The sequence below is a fragment of the Delphinapterus leucas genome, chromosome 5, assembly GCF_059928025.1.
Source record: "Delphinapterus leucas isolate spDelLeu-1000000601 "Yukka" chromosome 5, BTC_Dleu_Yukka2, whole genome shotgun sequence".
In the NCBI taxonomy this organism is placed as follows: domain Eukaryota; kingdom Metazoa; phylum Chordata; class Mammalia; order Artiodactyla; family Monodontidae; genus Delphinapterus; species Delphinapterus leucas.
Window position 1 is genome coordinate 123,733,722 of NC_143133.1, and position 18,409 is coordinate 123,752,130.

The window sequence follows — 18,409 nt, forward strand, 5'->3', positions numbered from 1 at the left end:
TGTAAAACCCCATCCAAGATTTAGAAGCAAATAACTGCTTCTATTTCTGTTCCCTAGAAATCAAGAGTTTGAGACAAAGCTTCCATGCCAGTGGTTTTCTGGTGAGTACAGTAAAGACCGAGAGTAAAGGGGAAATGAGGCAAGACAGGAGGAAAAACAAAAATATAAGGTGATACATTAACAAAATGACAAAAGCTTTCTAAGAAATCACAGCTGGCTGAAAGTCTATTAGAGGCCAACTGGAAGCCTATCTTCTTCCTATCTCCCGTCACTCACTGGTCACTGCTTGTTAGACAGCATGGTGAGTCCCCTGCATGTCCAGGCTCTGTTATCTAGCCCCTCTAGGTAGCTTCTGGGGATGGCTGAGGCTCTGTATATCTAGATGGTTAGACCTTGCTTTGGATTTGCTGTAGCTCCCAACCCAAAGATCATATGAAGTCTGCACTGAAGCATGGACGAGGTGGCTAAGATAACCTATAGTGTCAAAGATGAGGTTATGATGAAAATGGCCAGGGCTTACGACCATTAGAAGGGCATGACCTGCTACTGTGAGCAGTATGTCAAGAAAGTGGGGTGAGCAGCTGAGTTCCAAGGGGTTGGTGGAGCCAAATGAATCTGAGGAGAGAAAAAATGGAGCCAATACAAACTTTATGCCCGTATACTAAAAATCAGACTAAAGAGCCAATTCCAAAAAATACCTATATATCTACCTTTGGGAAACCTGACTCAAGGAGTTAGAGAAGGCCTGAAAACTCCTACAACAAATAAACCTAATCAGCAGTTTAAAACTAATCCCACAGGTTCAGATGATTTTATAAAGTTCTATAAACATTTCAAGGAACATAAGATTCTAACCTTACACAAGTATCTTAGTTCAGACTAATATAACAAAGTACCATAGACTGGGTAGCTGAAAAACAAGAGGAATTTATTTCTCACAGTTCTGGAGGCTAGAAGTCCAACATCAAGGTGCCAGTATGGTCGAGTTCTGGTAAGAGCCCTGTTTCAGGTTGCAGACTGTTGACCTCATTATATTCTTACACGGCAAAGAGAGAGACAGAGGAAGCAAGCTCTTCTTTGCCTCTTATAAGGGCACTAATCCCATTCATGAGGGCTTCACCCTCATGACCCCATCTAATCCTATTTACCTCCCAGAAGCCCCACCTCCTAATACCATCACATCAGGGGTGTAGGGACTAAAGAAGACCATGCTTTAAAAAGTAAAAGATATCATGATGACAGTGTCTTATCAAACAGGGATGAAAAATTTTATTGACAAAGAGAAAGTACTTTTCAATGTAAATTCTGGAGATACAGTAACTGTTATAAAAAAAGAGCAGAAGGGCTTAACAGCAGATTTCAACTGGCAGAACAAAGGGTAAGCAAACGAGGGACAAATCAACAGAGATTATACAAAATAAGCAGAGCCTCAGAGAAATGTGGAACACTATTAAGCACAAATACGTGTAATGGGATGATCAAAAGGAGATGTGAGAGAAAGGAGAAAAAATTTTTGAAGAAATAATGACTGAAAATTTTCCAAATTTGATGAAAAACATTCTAATTAAAAGTAGCAGTAGCAGTGTTATTAATAGCAGTGTTATTAATATAAGCCTAAAAGTGTAAATAACCCCAATTTCTATCAACTACTAAATGGATAAATATGTGGTATGTCCATACAGTAGAATGCGATCTGGCAATGAAAAGGAACTAAGTACTAATACATGCTAAAATATGGATGAACCTTGAAACTACCATGCTAAGTGAAAAAAGTCGGTCACAGAAGATCACATATTGAATAAATGCATTTATACTGACCATCTATAAAGGAAAATGTATAGAAACAGAAATTAGATTAATGGCTGCCTAGGGCTGAGAGTGTTACAGGGAACAATAAAACTGATGATGAGAAAAAAGCTAATGTCATTAATGAACACATATGCAAAAATCCTAAATGGGACATTAGCCAACCAAACAGTAGTCTATTAGGAAGGTAATTAAGGAGGTGGCCAAGATGGTAGAGTAGGAAGATTCTGAACTCATCTCCTCACACAGACACACCAAAATGATGACTATTTATAAAGCAACTATCTATGAGAACACCCTAAAGTCTAGCAGAAAAGCTTTTCCACAACGAAAGGCATAAAGAAGGAACCACAATGAGACAGGTAGGAGGGGCAGAGATGTGGTGAAGTCAGGACCCACACCCCTGGGACACTGACCCACAAGCAGAAGAAATATCACAATTATAGAGGTCCTCCCCAAGAAGTGAGGGGTCCAAGACCCACACTGGGCACCCCAGCCCAGGAGTCCTGCACCCAGAATATCTAGCTTTGAAAACTAGCAAGGCTTAAGTTCAGGAGAACCAGAGGGCTAGAAGAAACAGACACTCCACTCTTAAAGGGCATGCACAAAACCTCACATGTTCCAAGTGCCAGTGCACAAAGGAACCTGGGTCAGACCTACCTGCTGATCTTGGAGAGCCACCCAGAGAGGCAGGCAGCAACTGGGGACGGAGGTGCTGTAGCAGACATTTTTGAGAGTTCATCCTCCAGCACTGGTAAGCAGCATTCTGAAATCATTCCTCTAGCCTATTAGTGCTGAGGACCCAGCCCCACCCTCCGGCAGGCCAGCACCAGCCCCAAGCTCCACCCCCAGCATGTGTAAACAGCTATATGGGAAGCCTACCTCATCCTCCAGCAGGCCCACAACCACTGCACAAGGCATGACCTCACAGCCAACCAGGCCAGGAACCAGCCCTGCCTATCAACTAACCCACAGTAGTCATCCCGCCACAAAAGAAAGGCACACGCAGCCCACATGAGGGCACCCCTAGAGCGTACAGCTCTACTGACCACAGGGGAGAATGCTTCTGGGTCCTACAGGCTACCTCCTACATAAGGGCACTTCTCCAAATCAGGAAATGTAACCAACCTACCTAACACATAGAAATATATACAAAAAATTGGGGAAAATGAAAAGACAGGAATATGTTCCAAATAAAAGAACAAGACATAACCTCAAAAAAAAAATTGAAGTGAAGATAAGCAATCAATCCATTAAAGAGTTCAAGGTAATGATCATAAAGATGCTCAATGAGCTCAGGAGAAGGAGATGAACACAGCGAGAATTTCAACAGGGCTAAAAAATATAAAGAAGAACCAAACAGAGCTAAATACAATAACTGAAATTAAAAATACACTAGAAGGGGGCTTCCCTGGTGGCGCAGTGGTTGAGAGTCCACCTGCCGATGCAGGGGACACGGGTTCGTGCCCTGGTCCGGGAAGATCCCACATGCCGTGGAGCGGCTGGGCCCGTGAGCCATGGCCGCTGGGCCTGCGCGTCCGGAGCCTGTGCTCCACAAGGGAAGAGGCCACAACAGTGAGAGGCCCGCGTACCGCAAAAAAAAAAACAAAAACAAAACACTAGAAGGAATTACGAGCAGATTAGATCATACAGAGGAATGGATTAGCAATCTGAAAGACAAACTAGTGGAAATCACTCAAGCTGAACAGAAAAAAAAAAAGGAATTTTTAAAAAACGAGGATAGTTTAAGAGATGCCTGGAACAACACCAAATGTACTAACATTTACACTATACAAGTCCCAGAAGGAGAAAGAGATGGGTGGGGAGGGGGGAGTGAGCTAAGAATCTCACTTGAAGAAGTAACAGCTGAAAAATCCCCTAACCTGGGGAAGAAAACAGACATTCAGGTCCAGGAAGTACAGACCGTCTAAAAGAAGAGGAACCCAAAGAAGAACACACCAAAACATTACAATTAAAGTAGCAAAAATTGAAGATAAAGAGAGGATCTTAGAAGCAGCAAAAGAAAAGCAACTAGTTACGTACAAGGGGATGAACATAAGACCATCAGCTGACTTTTCAGCAGAAACTTTTCAAGTCAGAAGGGAGTGGCACAATATATTCAAAGTTAGGAAAGGAAAAAACCTACAACCAAGAATACTCTACCTGGCAAGGTTATCGTTCAGATTTGAAGGAGAGATCAAGAGTTTTACAGATAAGAAAAAGCTAAGAGTTCGGCACCACTAAACTGGCTTTATAAGAAATGTTAAAGGGACTCCTCTAGTCAAAAAAGAGAAGTCCACATAGAAATATGAAAATTATGAAAGGAAAAATCTCACTGGTAAAGGCAAGTATACAGTAAAGGTAGTAGATTAACCAGTTAGAAAGCTAGCAGAAAGGTTAAAAGACAAAAGTAGTAAAATCATACTATATCCACAGTAAGTAGTTAAGGGATACATAAAAAGATGTCAAATATGATGTCAAACATATTCAATGTGAGGGGGGAATAAAGGAGGGTGATTAAAATGTGTTTGAACTTGAGAGATCATCAACTTGAATAATCATTTAGACCTTTTTCCAGAGAAGACGTACAGATGGCCAAAAGGCACGTGAAAAGATGCTCAACATCACTATTCATCAGGGAAATGCAAATCAAAACCACAATGAGATACCACCTCACGCCTGTCAGAATGTCTACCATCAAAAAGTCAACAAATTAGAAGGGTTGGCAAGGATTTGGAGAAAAGGGAATCCTGGTGCACTGTTGGTAGGAATGTAATTTGGTGTAGCCACTATGGTAAACAGTATGGAGGGTCCTCAAAAAATTAAAAAATAGAACTGCCATATGACACAGCAGTTTCACATCTGGGTATTCACCCAAAGGAAAAAAAAACACTAACTCAAAAAGATATATGGCACACCAGTGTTTACTGCAGCATGGATATGGAAGCGTCTACCAATACATGAATGGATAAAGGTGATACACACAGAGGAATACTATTCAGCTATAAGAATGAAATCTTGCCATTTGTGACAACTGGATGGATCTAAAGGGTATTGTGCTAAGTGAGAAAAAGATAAATCTCATATGATCTCACTTATATGTGGAATCTAAAAAACAAAAGGAAAACAGAGTCATAGATAACAGAGAACAAATGGGTGGTTGCCAAAAAGGAAGGTGTTGGGAGGCGGGCAATTAAGTGAAGGGAATTAAGAGATACAAACCCTCAGTAATAAATGAGCCACGGGGATATAACATAAAGCATAAGGAATATGAGCAATAATATCGTAAAAACTTCGTATGGGGACAGATGACTTATAAAGGGGTAATCATTTCATAATGTATTCAAATATCAATAGACTTATAAAGGGGTAATCATTTCATAATGTATTCAAATATCAATATTCAAATAATGTATTCAAATAATAACTTTGTATGGGACAGATGGTTACTAGACTTAAAGTAGTATTCATTTCATAATGTACTATGTAGTATACCTGAAACTAATATTGTACGTCAACTATATTTCAATTAAAAAAAGACTCACAATAAACTTCTGTAATTAAGACAGTGTAGCATTACTACAACAGACAAACAGAACCAATGGAACAAAATTTTAAAGCTCATAAACAGATATACACATATATACATACAGATACATATATAGTATACAGACATGTATAACAGACATATTACATCTATAACACAGACATTTATAACATACAAGTAAACATTTATAACATACATATAGACATACACATATATAAAAGAGCTGAAATAAATGGACAGTCACTCTGAAATGAATGGATAACAAGGTTATACATGTGGAAACAGAATTAAATTGGACCTCACACCTCACAATATTCAATTGCAGATGGATTAAGGATATAAAAGAATATCATTATGACTTTAGGGTAAGCAACAGTGACTTAAACAAGGGAATGAAAATGTAAGCAATAAAGACTGGAAAATTTGGGTACATTAAAATTGAAAACTTCTGTGGTTAAAAGCTGCCATACAAACATAAAATAGACAAAGCACAAGTCAGAAGATATTTGCGAAGCATTTAATTCATTTTTTAAAAATTAGTATTCACAATTTAAAAATATGATCTTAATAAGATAACACGTTAATCTTGGATATCAGAAAATATTTAAGAAATTTGACAATATGAAGCATAGGTTAGGAGGTGGCACAACAGGAACTATTATATACTGCTGACGGGAGTTTGAATTACTTTGGAAAATAATAGGGCATGATCTCAAAATTTTTTAATGCATTTTTTCTTTGACCAAGCAATCCCATGTTCCTTGTACCTGTGCACTGAGACAACAGAAGAAGCCCATAACATCATTTTTTATAATAGCAAAAATCTAAGAAAAAAACCATCAACAAGAAAATGGCAAACTAACCTGTGGTCTATTCACCAAAAGAATATCACAGAATAATGAAAATAAGTAAAATACAGCTTTGGGCACCATGGATAAATTTTAAACACGTAAGTTTGAGAGAGGGAAAGTAAAAATATACAACTACTGACAGACTGATATTTTTATAAAGCTCAAAAATACACTGTTTAGGGATACACAGGTATACAGTAAAAAAAAAAAATTAAATAAGTGAATAATGAAGACAAAACTCAGGTTAGTGTCTATTCAGATGGAAAGGACAGAAGCAAAATGTAATTGAGGAGTGCACAGGAGGCTTAAAAGGCACTGGTATTACTTTGTTTCATAAACTAACTAGTAGATGTAAAAACATTCACTCTACAATTCCTTAAAATGTACATGTGTTATGTACCCTTTAATGTGGAAGAAATGTTTCATTTTAAAACTTACATTTTAAAAAAAGGACAGGAATCAGACAACTTAGTTTCTGCAGCTCTGCTACAATACAAGGGCATTTTCACAAAGCACAAAAGCGTCTTAAATTTTATTTTACATATCAAATCACTTGAATGAGATCTTTTTCTTAAGGTCATTTCTGCCTTTGACTTCAAGGGTTGTGTAAATTAATTGCTTTTTCCTTAAATCATTCCTGTTGTTACAAAGAACCAAAATAACAAAACAAAAAAAAATGACTGGAGTTAATTTGTATTTATTTTACACATTTTATGAAATTATATATCAAGAATAATGGTCAGTACTTCTAAGTAGTAAAAACTCCTGTTTTGTTTTTGATTTTTTTTAACAAAAATAACATGAAGCACGTTCCCATTTATTCAAAACTACTTTATTGTTTGGGTCTTTCACATTTTGTTTTGTCTTTTTCTGAACCTTATGGAAATTTAATGGATATAATTGAAATATTTACTAACATACCTAAAAATATGAGTAAAATTAAAATGATACCCTGCTGGTAGGATTATAAATTAGAATGATTTCACTGGAAAGCAATTTGGTGTTATATATAAAAGCCTTCATAAAAATATTCAAATATCTATTCATAAAGATGTTCACTGCAGTATTATTTATAATGAAAAACAGGATAAAATATTAAAAATGAATATTTTCCAGTCATTAAAATATTCTGAAGCATATTTAATGATGAGAAAATATTCATAATGTAATTTCAAGGAAAAATTAAGATGACAACTTCACAGTTTTTTAAAATCTAAGAATACATAAGAAAAAGGGAAGGAAATATATCAAAATAACAAATAACAGACTCCAAGTAGTGCAGTTTTCCTTTTGACCTCTTCCTATGTTTTAAAAAGTTTCCATCAAAAATATGTTCATTTAATAATTAGTTTGAATCAGAATGAATTCTGAACTTTGGGATATCACAAGCTTTTTTTTCTACCAGCTTAGTGAGCATGGTTTAATAGAAAATTTAAATTCTGACGTTTTTTTCTCTAGAGAGCATTAAGTATTCTGAATGCAGTATGACAAAGACTCCTTTTCAGGATTAAGAATAAAACATATATACAACCAACTAAAGAAGTACATTTGCTGAAGAATTTTCTAATGTCATTGAGGCAAAGAAAAAAATTAGGGCACTTTTGCTTATTGCTAAGGGAATAAAATGACACCAAATTTATCTAAAATTAGCCTTCACTTCATAAAGAAAAAAGAGAAAGATGGAGGGAGAAGGGCACAAAGGTCCCCAATCAAAAAAGCTGGCTTAAACGCCTCTGATGCATCACTATACAAATTTGCTTTCAACATAAAACAAAGAGGAGTCTTGTTTTTTTGTTCTTCGATAAAGTACTTCCAAACACTTCCTCGCTTTTCTTTTCTACAGATATTATATAGGTTATGAATGTGATTTTTAAAATAGCCTTAACATCTCAAAAAACTATTTTAATACATAGAATAGGAGAAGAGGAGACAGAAATAAAAGTTTCAAAAGGGCAACTTTGAGACTTTCAGGAAAAAAAGCTATTAATTTCTAACTGTAGTAATAATATTTGAAACAGATGTCTATCTACTTTCAAATCCAAACTGGATCATGGTTTACACAGTTTAATAAAACTTTAATTAAGGTTCTACAATAGTGTAAACTGATCATGTCATGCAACTAAATGCTTGCTTAATACTAACATCTCTTCAAGCTCCACTAATGCTAAACTTAACCAGACTTTTCATAAATCATGAAGCAAAAATGTCAAATTAATAAAAACACACAATTTATCCTCTTATTTCATTATATGTACCTTTTTTTTAGAAGCAAGCATTTGAAATCAAGATGGAAGTATCCCAAAATGAATAAAAAGGGAAGGAAATACTTTGTTTCTAAGAGCTTCTTGTTTCTAACTAGGCACTTATATTTTCATAAGAATATGTGTGACCTAAAACATTTTGCATTTGGAAGCATTTTGTAAGAAAATTATTTCTCATGAAAATTGATCGATCAGCTTTGTAAATTTTCTTCATTCCGTTTTAGTAGAACAATATCATACAGGTACCTCAAAGTAGGCTGAGTGCCAAAAAAAAAAAAAAAAGTAGGCTGAATGCCAATGCCACTTAAAGACATCTAAAATAAAGGACAAGAGTGAACATTCACTGAACAATGACTGTATGCCAGGCAGAGTTCTAGGTACTTAACTCCCACAGCATCCTTACTGAATAGTACTCCAACTCTCCGCATTTCACAGATGAGGGCAATGAATGGAAGAGCCAGGATACAAACGCAGGTATCGGACTCCATAGTCCAGTGCAGAACATCTATGTTGGCTTTAGTCAAAATACAGAAGAGAATTTTTCCCCATTTCATGCCCTAGAATGTATTTATATAGCAAACACAACAAATGGTACATTTTTTAAAAACACTAAGGCTCCTCACATATTCTCGAAGGGAAAATTTCCATAATTACAAGGAAATAAAGATTATATCCATACAAAGTAGGGAAGGCAATCAGTTCGATCAACACTGACCAAACATCTTTTATGGTATATTCCAAATTGTGAAATATGAGGAAAATAGAGAAACAGAAGACAGTTTTGGGTGAGGATACTAATTACACTAACAATTCAGGAAACTAGTAATTATAAATGGATACAGTGCAGAGCATTTAGAATGGAAGAAGGTACAAACAGAGTAAAGGAAGAAAATGAATCCAGGAGAATGGGATTAACAGAACCTCTTCTGAAAATGAATCAATTTTCCAAAGAAGGAAAAAGTGCAATACTATCAGTGTGAGAAATTCATATGTAAAGTGATAAATGTTGGGCATAAAGGTAATCAGATTGTTTTCATTTTCCAACTTCTAAGACGACGAGTCCATATGAAGGGGATTTGCCTTACTTGTTTCACACTTCCTCATTTTTGATTCAAGAGTTTTAGTATCATGAACTCTAATCCATTCACTATGGACAAAACATTTTTAGCATTACTTAAGAATGTCAACTTTTTCCTTATCTTGCTTCCCTTATCTCATAAGAGCAAACAGTTCATGTAAAACAAACAACTCTATAGTTTTCAGTGGAGGCTTCCTGCTTTATATCAACAGTAAATGCTCTAGGATGAATTTTTAGGGGCTTTGTTTTCTCAATTTTATTTTACTTAGGTTGGTAAGCATGATTTTCCTCTTAGTATAGATTCTTGCAACACATACTGACATACTATAAGGAAAGTTGCACAGAAGCACACTAGGATTAAAAATTTGTTATGGATAATCTAAAATTACCACTTAAATCTTCACACATATAAAAATAATGGAGTTGACTGTCCTACGAAAATATAGTTCTTGGGACTTCCCTGGTGGCGCAGTGGTTAAGAATCCGCCTGCCAAGGCAGGTGACACAGGTTCGAGCCCTGGTCCAGGAAGATCCCACATGCCGCAGAGCAACTAAGCCCGTTCACCACAACTACTGAGCCCGCGTGCCTAGAACCCGTGCTCCGCAACAAGAGAAGCCACCACAATGAGAAGTCCGCGCACCGCAACAAAGAGAAGCCTCCGCTCACCGCAACTAGAGAAAGCCCGCATGCAGCAAAAGACCCAACACAGCCAAAAATAAATAAAAAGAAAAAAAAATCCTACCAGCCTTTAAAAAGAAAAGAAAAGTACAGTTCTTAAAAGTAACTAATCAACTTGAAAATAAGAATATATCAAGTTGCCTAGACATTTAAAGGAATCTGAACATTAAACCAATCCTGGAACAATATGAAAAAAGAATATTTTAGAAAGAGAATAGAATGGGCATTAACTTCTCATAGAAAGAATCAGGTTATCTGCACATCTAAACCTGGTTCAGTCCTTGCTTTTATGTTAGAAATGGCTTTAAAAGAGAATACTTAGTATGGGGCATCACAGAAACAAAGGTAACCAATAAGGCACACAGAAATAATCTCTGATTAATTAGTGAAAAGTTATAACCACCAAATCACATTTATCATATTGATGGCATGCTCTGCATATTTTACCTTTAGTAAAATTAGCCACTATAATCCAATACAGTCAAACTGTAAACTGAACCTGGTTTCTGAACAAAACCATTTTCAACAACTGCCTTAAAGTTCTTAGAAAATAATTCAAAGAAAGTAGTACAACAGTATTGATTGCAGAGTGACTTCCTACTAACCAAAATTATTTACAACCCCAAGTAAAAGGTTTATTTATAAAAGCATATAGAATGGTACACAGTAATAATTATATGATTTGTAAGTATAAGTCTCTCATGTGAAGAATTATAAAACATCCAAGGTGATTAGGTTTGGAAAGACTTAATTTGTGAACACTGTTTTGTCTCAGAAATTCCAAAAACCACCTGAAGGAAAAAAACAAAGACAAATCAGTTACAGTGCCTTGCTCTAAAGAAACTAATGCCATACTGTAATTATTAACCATGATAAGATTTGCCCATTTGGGTTGTAGAATGATAGCATTTCAAGCCAGAAAGACCTTAGAGAATTGGTCAGTCTTTTATTTAAGTGATCAATCTCAGGTTCCAAAACTAATTACGGCCTTACCTATCTCCCAATCGTGTGCTGTTTTCAACATACTACTTGCCTCTCCCCCCTTGAAAGAGAGAACAGATGTAAAATGCTAAAATAATAATAAATGTACTGAAACATTATTACTCTGTCTCATCCATTACTGTGATGAGAAATTGCAAAACAAGAATTATTTGACCTGAGGAATGAGAACACAAAGAAGATCTGAACTATATGAGATTACGAAAGTTAAAGTAAAAAATAATCAACTAGCCCTTCCTTATAATAAAATTATGAAGGATCATTCAATGATTTAAGTGGCAGGTAAAATTAAAACAAATAAAAGGAAATACCCTTGACATGCATAACAAGCCTCCAGAATACACAAGGTCACAGAACAGAGGTCGCATCGTTAAATCCAGTAACATGATTTTACAATAATCTGGATCATTAGTGAAGCAAATATCTGATTATTTATGTTCAACATAAATATAATTTTCCATAATGGAAAAATTGTATTTTGGAATATAAAGAGTCACTAAGGAAGCTTTCTGTTTGTTACAAATTGTACCATAACTTAATGTTTTTGTGATATATGTATGCCTTTAGAAAATCAAATGGTGATTACTGGACTAGCTAAAATGTGCTGATTTAACATATATATAATATTTGTAACATCAATTTCTTAAATTTACCATTTCACTTTTAATGCCTAAGTCCATTTTAAACTTTGATTTCCCCATAGCATTTTTTCTCCACGTCAAATACACGTTTCATGTGGTTATTTTGGAAACTAAAGATTTCTTTAATTTAACAACTCTGCCTCAGCTAAGCTCCATGGCCATAGCCAACAGACCCCATTTCATTTAAACCTGTAAAAAATAAAGGTGTTATGCTTAAAATAAAGAAGAGGTTTTATGATTCCTTGAAAACCACTGTAGTAATTTCATTTTCACGCTAACACATTCTGACTAATAAGAATAGAGAAAAAATATAGGTGATATCTCTATTACAGATGATGACCCAGAGTCCACTTAAATGTTAGAAAAAGTTATTTCAAGATCAAACTCTCCTCGAAGGTTTTTACTGTATTTTTAGTAGATACCTCTGGTCCCTCCCAATAACCGAACTTTTGCCAAGCCCCCAAATCCAATGTTTACCATTAGGTATATGTTATGGTGTTTCCTTCAAAATAATTTTTTAAGTTTATTAATGTCATTTCAGATAAATTGATCAATTTTAAATGATTTTTCATCATTTGCACCTCTATATTCTTAGCAAACTGCCTGAGCTATTTGATTTCCGAAATCCACTAAAACATGTCACTACATTTAACCCATGTTAACGCCCTTCATGTCCCTCTCCCCTGCCATCTCCCCTGCCCTCACAAAAAAATGCACACATAAAAAAATGTGGATCAAATGGAAGTCAGTTTAAGTAAAAATGTGGTAACTTTTTTTTCTTTTTTTGTGGTACGCAGGCCCCTCACTGTTGTGGCCTCTCCCGTTGCGGAGCACAGGCTCCGGACGCGCAGGCTCAATGGCCATGGCTCACGGGCCCGGCCGCGATCTTCCCGGACCGGGGCACGAACCTGCGTCCCCTGCATCCGCAGGTGGACTCTCAACCACTGCGCCACCAGGGAAGCCCAAAATGTCGTAACTTTTTACTTAAGTTTTACTCACAACACCTTCCACATTGCAATTACCTCTCTTACAGTTGTGCATAGGTCTCTTCCTTCCTTCAAGGGACTTTCGAAGCTCTTGGACCACACGGGCTTAGTTCTGCTCATCTTTGTATCATCAATAACTAACACAATGTCTGGCTCTAACAGCCCTCCATCACTTAAGCACATATTTAGAATCAGACACCTATCTTAGAATCCTGGACTAACAACTGCTGAACCTCACTATGTCTTAAGTTCCTTCATCTGTAAAATGGGGATGACAATCACCATCTTAACCATGATGGGCTTATTTAGCTCACTGGCTGGAACATAGGAAAGTTTCAAACATGGTAAACTCCTTTTTGCTTGCTTATATGTAATTGCATTTCAACCATCAACATTAATGCTAAATTTCATCTTTCATCCATAGCCTTTCAAATTTCCCCAATTCAATGTTATAATTACTTCTTGGCAATTTGGCAAATTTGTGAGGTCTATATATGCTAAAGCATAAGCTCACAGAAGAGTTTAGCAAACAATGGTAAGGGGGTGGGGGGCTAGCTTTGACTTTGTTCAGGGGTAATCATGTCTTGGCATAGTAAAAGCTGTGTGGAGCCTCAAGGGAGAAAGTAAATATAGTCCACCCTATTTTTAAAAAAAAAAGCCCCTGACAACTTACTAGCACTAAAGTTACTAAAAAGAACTGAGTCGTTATAGGATTAGAACTGAATCGTTATAGGATTAGATGAACTTTTAACTGGAGAAACAATGACTAGTTAAAAAAAAAAAAAGCATTATTTTGGCAAGAAAACTATAAATAGGGAAGGTGCTAGAAATGGTCTTATTTAACATCATTATAAATGATGTAGAAGAGGAAATGCAGATTAAATTTTCCAGGTCTGCAAAAGATACTGCTTTTCCAGTATGTGAGATGCCAAGTCAGTGGGATAACCTACAAGATTTCCAAAACTTTATGAGTTACTAGGAGGAAAACATTAAATAAGACTGAAAGTGGAAAACTATAGGGTTATACATGTAGGGGAGGAAGTATACAGAGACTGAACTTCTTAGGGTAAATGGGCCTTAGTTATCATAAAAAGGAGCATAGAAGTCACTGTGTTAATTGTTCCCATAGACAACAAAGGTAACAATGGCACTGATACCACTCAAGAACAAAAAACATGTTTCTCCCTCCTATTTAAAACCACAGTTCATTTTTACTTAAAACGCTACATACAGTTCTAGTCTAACACAGCCTAGCACTCCAATACCTGCTGAAATGAAAGAATGAAAACTTATAACTCTAATTTCACCAAGAAAGAAGAGGAAATAAAGACTTAGAAACTGAGGAAAATCCAAACAAATAAAAATAAATGATCAAGTGGACCACAGGACAGCCCTGTGAAGAAAAACAAGATAGGTGAGCATTTTTTCAGTCTAGAAAGGTGACAGTTACAAGGAAACATACAGCCTCTATACAACAATGGAAAGTATGGACAAAACATAGAGAACTAAGCAAATGCTGTTGTTAACTTCAAATAGAATACACAAATATAAAGCCAAGAAGTTAAACAAACTGAAAAACTCTCATCAGTTCCAAAAAAAAGAGAGCACTGGTTTTTACTGAGGAAAACTAAGATATCTGAAGGATATAATACTAAATCTTAAAAGTGAAATCATGGAACACCAGTCATACCCTTCCCTAACATATTCCCTGATGGCATCACCTAAAGACAGAATAACAGACTGACTCAACTTGGCACTTCATAAATGTGCTCATCGACTTTTCATTTTGTCGTTCCCGTATTCCATCTGTTTATGCTCTGCATTTATTTTTTGATAGTGTATCATCTATGATTTTAAACATCTTTCCCCTTAGAGCAAGACTCAAACTATCTCTTTGACACATATGGCATCAAGTTTATTCATAGCGCATAAATATTTAGTAATTCCATTTGTAAGAAAGACATTACTCACAAACTAAAGATAAAAAATTTTATCGTTAAACTGCATTATAGGGGCTTCCCTGGTGGCTCAGTGGTTGAGAGTCTGCCTGCCGATGCAGGGGACACGGGTTCGTGCCCCAGTCCGGGAAGATCCCACATGCCGCGGAGCGGCTGGGCCCGAAAGCCATGGCCGCTGAGCCTGCGCGTCCAGAGCCTGTGCTCCGCAATGGGAGAGGGCCGCGTACCACAAAAAAAAAAAAAAAAAAAAAAAAAAACTGCATTATACCTTCCAGGTTTAGGAGAGATGAGCCAAAAAAGGAATTTATAGTCTCATGGTAAGCCAGGCTGCATGCTAGTTAAGTTATAAGAAAAATGTTTAATAATGTACAACAACAGCTTTCAAACCACAATTATAAATACATAAAATTTCAAATAAAATAGGAGCTAGAGACTACTTGGTAAAAACCTAAACAAACATCTATAATTGCATTACATATCAAAGAAATGCATAAAGGAATGAAAAGTGTCTAGATCCAAGTTATATCTAACGATATGTTTTATATAATATGTGCCATTTTTAACTTTTTTAGCCACAAGAACCCATTTCTTTCAATGTTTAAAACACGGACATTTCATAAAAATAGTATTTGTGAAATTATATAATTAAATAAGTAATTTCATAAAATAGAATTGCATTTTGCTATTATCATTCTATAATATTATTAAAGTATGTTAAGATTATGTCTACAGAATACCAAGTCATAATTCCAGTCATGCCAATTTAGTCAAAACTCTAATCAGTCAGAGGATGGTAAAGCTAAGGAAAGATCTTGAAAATATCCTAGAGGTTCAGGATCATAGAAATGAGCATATTTTAATCCCCTCTAGCTCAGAAAAAGTAGTCAGAGGAAACAGTGTTTTCAAATCAAGTGAAGAAGTGAGAAAAAGTAAGGGGTGGATGGAGAGTGGGAAGGTGGAGAGTAGAAGAGAATACAAATGAGCATTCATGTATTCACAGGCCTGAGGAGAAAAAGAGCTGCAACTCCAACAATTCAGATTGTGGCAGATACAGGCAAAGGTTTGTTGTTTTTTTTTTCCTTAAGCTAAATATGTTTTCAGTATCTTTAAACTGCTAAGCAGGAAGTATTCAAGAAATAAAGGCATCAAGTCATAGTCCTGGCCCAAGCATATAATATATATCCCCACGCTGTGGATCACAAAGGATAAATTTCACAGTTAAAAAACTTGAAAATTGAGTTTTTCTGAGCAATTTTCAAATTCTTCGTGGCTCTGTGAAATAACAATGTAAGAGGGAATGTAGAAAAAAGTAGTACAGAAAATGTATGCACAAACTCTTTGATGTGCCTAAAGTACAGATCGTTTCAAGGCAATATATTTACAAGAAGTTTTGGGCTCTCTGCTATTTTTAGAAACAACAGTACCTGCTTTTATTAGTAAAAGGTGTCAAAACAAACTTCTTTGGGGAAGAAGTTAACTTATGCATGACTTTTATCTCAGTCTTAACATACTCTACAGAATGCTAAAAATGATAAAATTTAGATAATTTTAAGTTATAGAATTAAGAATTTCTTACACCCCCTTTAGTTAATGAGGAAGCATACATTATTCCATAAATATGCATAATTATGGAGTAGGAAATGCCTAATTTGCCTACATAAATTGCAAGGGTTTGATGACTGAAGCAAGGAGTGAATCAGGTCCATTGAGAATTACTAAGAAAAACATAGTCAAACATAAATGCCACAGAATACAAAGATCATTTTCCAAATTGGTTCCAGAAACAGCTCCTAGGTAAATTTCCATGAAAAGCTAATTTAATTCAATTAAACAGTATAGCATGGTTTTCTTCTTCAGAAAGAATTTAAATATTTTCATTTGCTACAGATGTGAAAGATAAGTGTTTTAAAGAATAATTGATTTAATCCTGAAAGATTCAAAAGTGTTGAAGTATATTGAATGGAAAAGGACTTACTGAGCAGATATATTTTAATTACAACAGCATCCATCACTTATAAAGTACACAGAGTAAAACCTACAACAATTAGTATTTTTAAAGTCTTTACATTACGTACTGACATAAATGCAACATTGTTTCTCACTCAAAATTATAAAATTACAGGACATGATAAAATACTCAGAGAATGTTTGTCCTCCATATTAGTATATTATTCGAATCCTACACCTCCATCATGCAATGGAGGGAACAAATTTATCATTTAAAAATTAAATAATAGTTAAATATCTTCTGGAATAATTCAGGTTTCCCTGGATAACTTTTCCTAGTTAATCTCAACATTACGTAAGTTCACGCACAGTCACTCAGGATGAGTAAGTAATGGCTTCAAAGCAGCCTGGTCATGGATTCTTGTGGGTCCATCTGGCTGCTGGCTAGAACACTGGAATGACTCATAAATGAAGCAACCTGAGGTCACCTACTTCAGGTCTCTTAAACAGAATAGCCAACTGCTTACCAGGTGGTTCCAATTTCCAAGAATACTTAAAATGAGAAACTCGTTCTAGATACACCATTTTATTTTCATATTGTCTCTGGCCACAGAATTGGGTAAGTAAGGAAGGAAGCTCTTTTGAAATATAGATTCAATCATCTGAAGGCCAGAACTCACTACATGGTTGGGATTGAGAATATTATGTAAATAAAGTCAAATGAAAAAGAAAGGCAGGACACAAAACCATACTATATTGTGCTCCCAATTTTGTAAAGAAAAAAAAAACCAACCCAAAATGTTAATAAGAAGTTATTTCCGTGTGGTAGAAGAGAGTGATTTTAATTGCTACAATTCTCTGAATTTCCCAAGTTCACTTCAAGGAATATGTATTCTTTATTAGAAAAATGTAACAGTAAGTAGTTTTTCAAAAGACCTGGCTCAGTGAGCCCCAGAGATCCTGAGTATACTTACATCTATACAAGCAGGAAGTCTTTCCCTGGGTAATGAAGAAAAACATTCATTTTACCTTTAAAAAGAAAAAAGGGGAAGGACAGGGGAACAGGAACTGGGTCCCCACTCTGTAATAGGTGTGACAGGTAGAGGAACAAGTCCTCTCTCTCAGGAGACAATAAACTGGTGAAATGTTTAGCCAATTATTTGTATCAATTTTTCCAAAACTGTGTTCTGAGGAATATTAGTCCAATGGTATATGGAGGGGAAAATATCAGTATAAGCCCCAAGGTCAAATACCCCTTTGGGGGATGTTCACAATGCACATGAGCATAATTAAGGCTCAGAAAAGGCTTCAGTTTAAAAATATCAGCAATTCCCAGATTTCTTTGATCATTTATTTACTTATCGAATGCCTCTGTGGTGTTTACTATGTGCCTGACATTGCTCTAAACACTATACAAATATTCGCCACTATAATCCTCAAACAAACCTATGAAGTAGCCACTATTATTGTCATTCCCAGCTTACAGATGATGAAGCTGAAACACAGAAGGTTCAGTAACTTGCCCAAGGTCACACACCTATTAAGTGATAAAAAAGCAAACTCCAGAGTCTCCACAGTTCAGCAGGAGGCTACGGTGCCATCCATGGGATCCTTCTTAGGCTACACAACCTGACATTCCCCAAAACCACTGTTCCG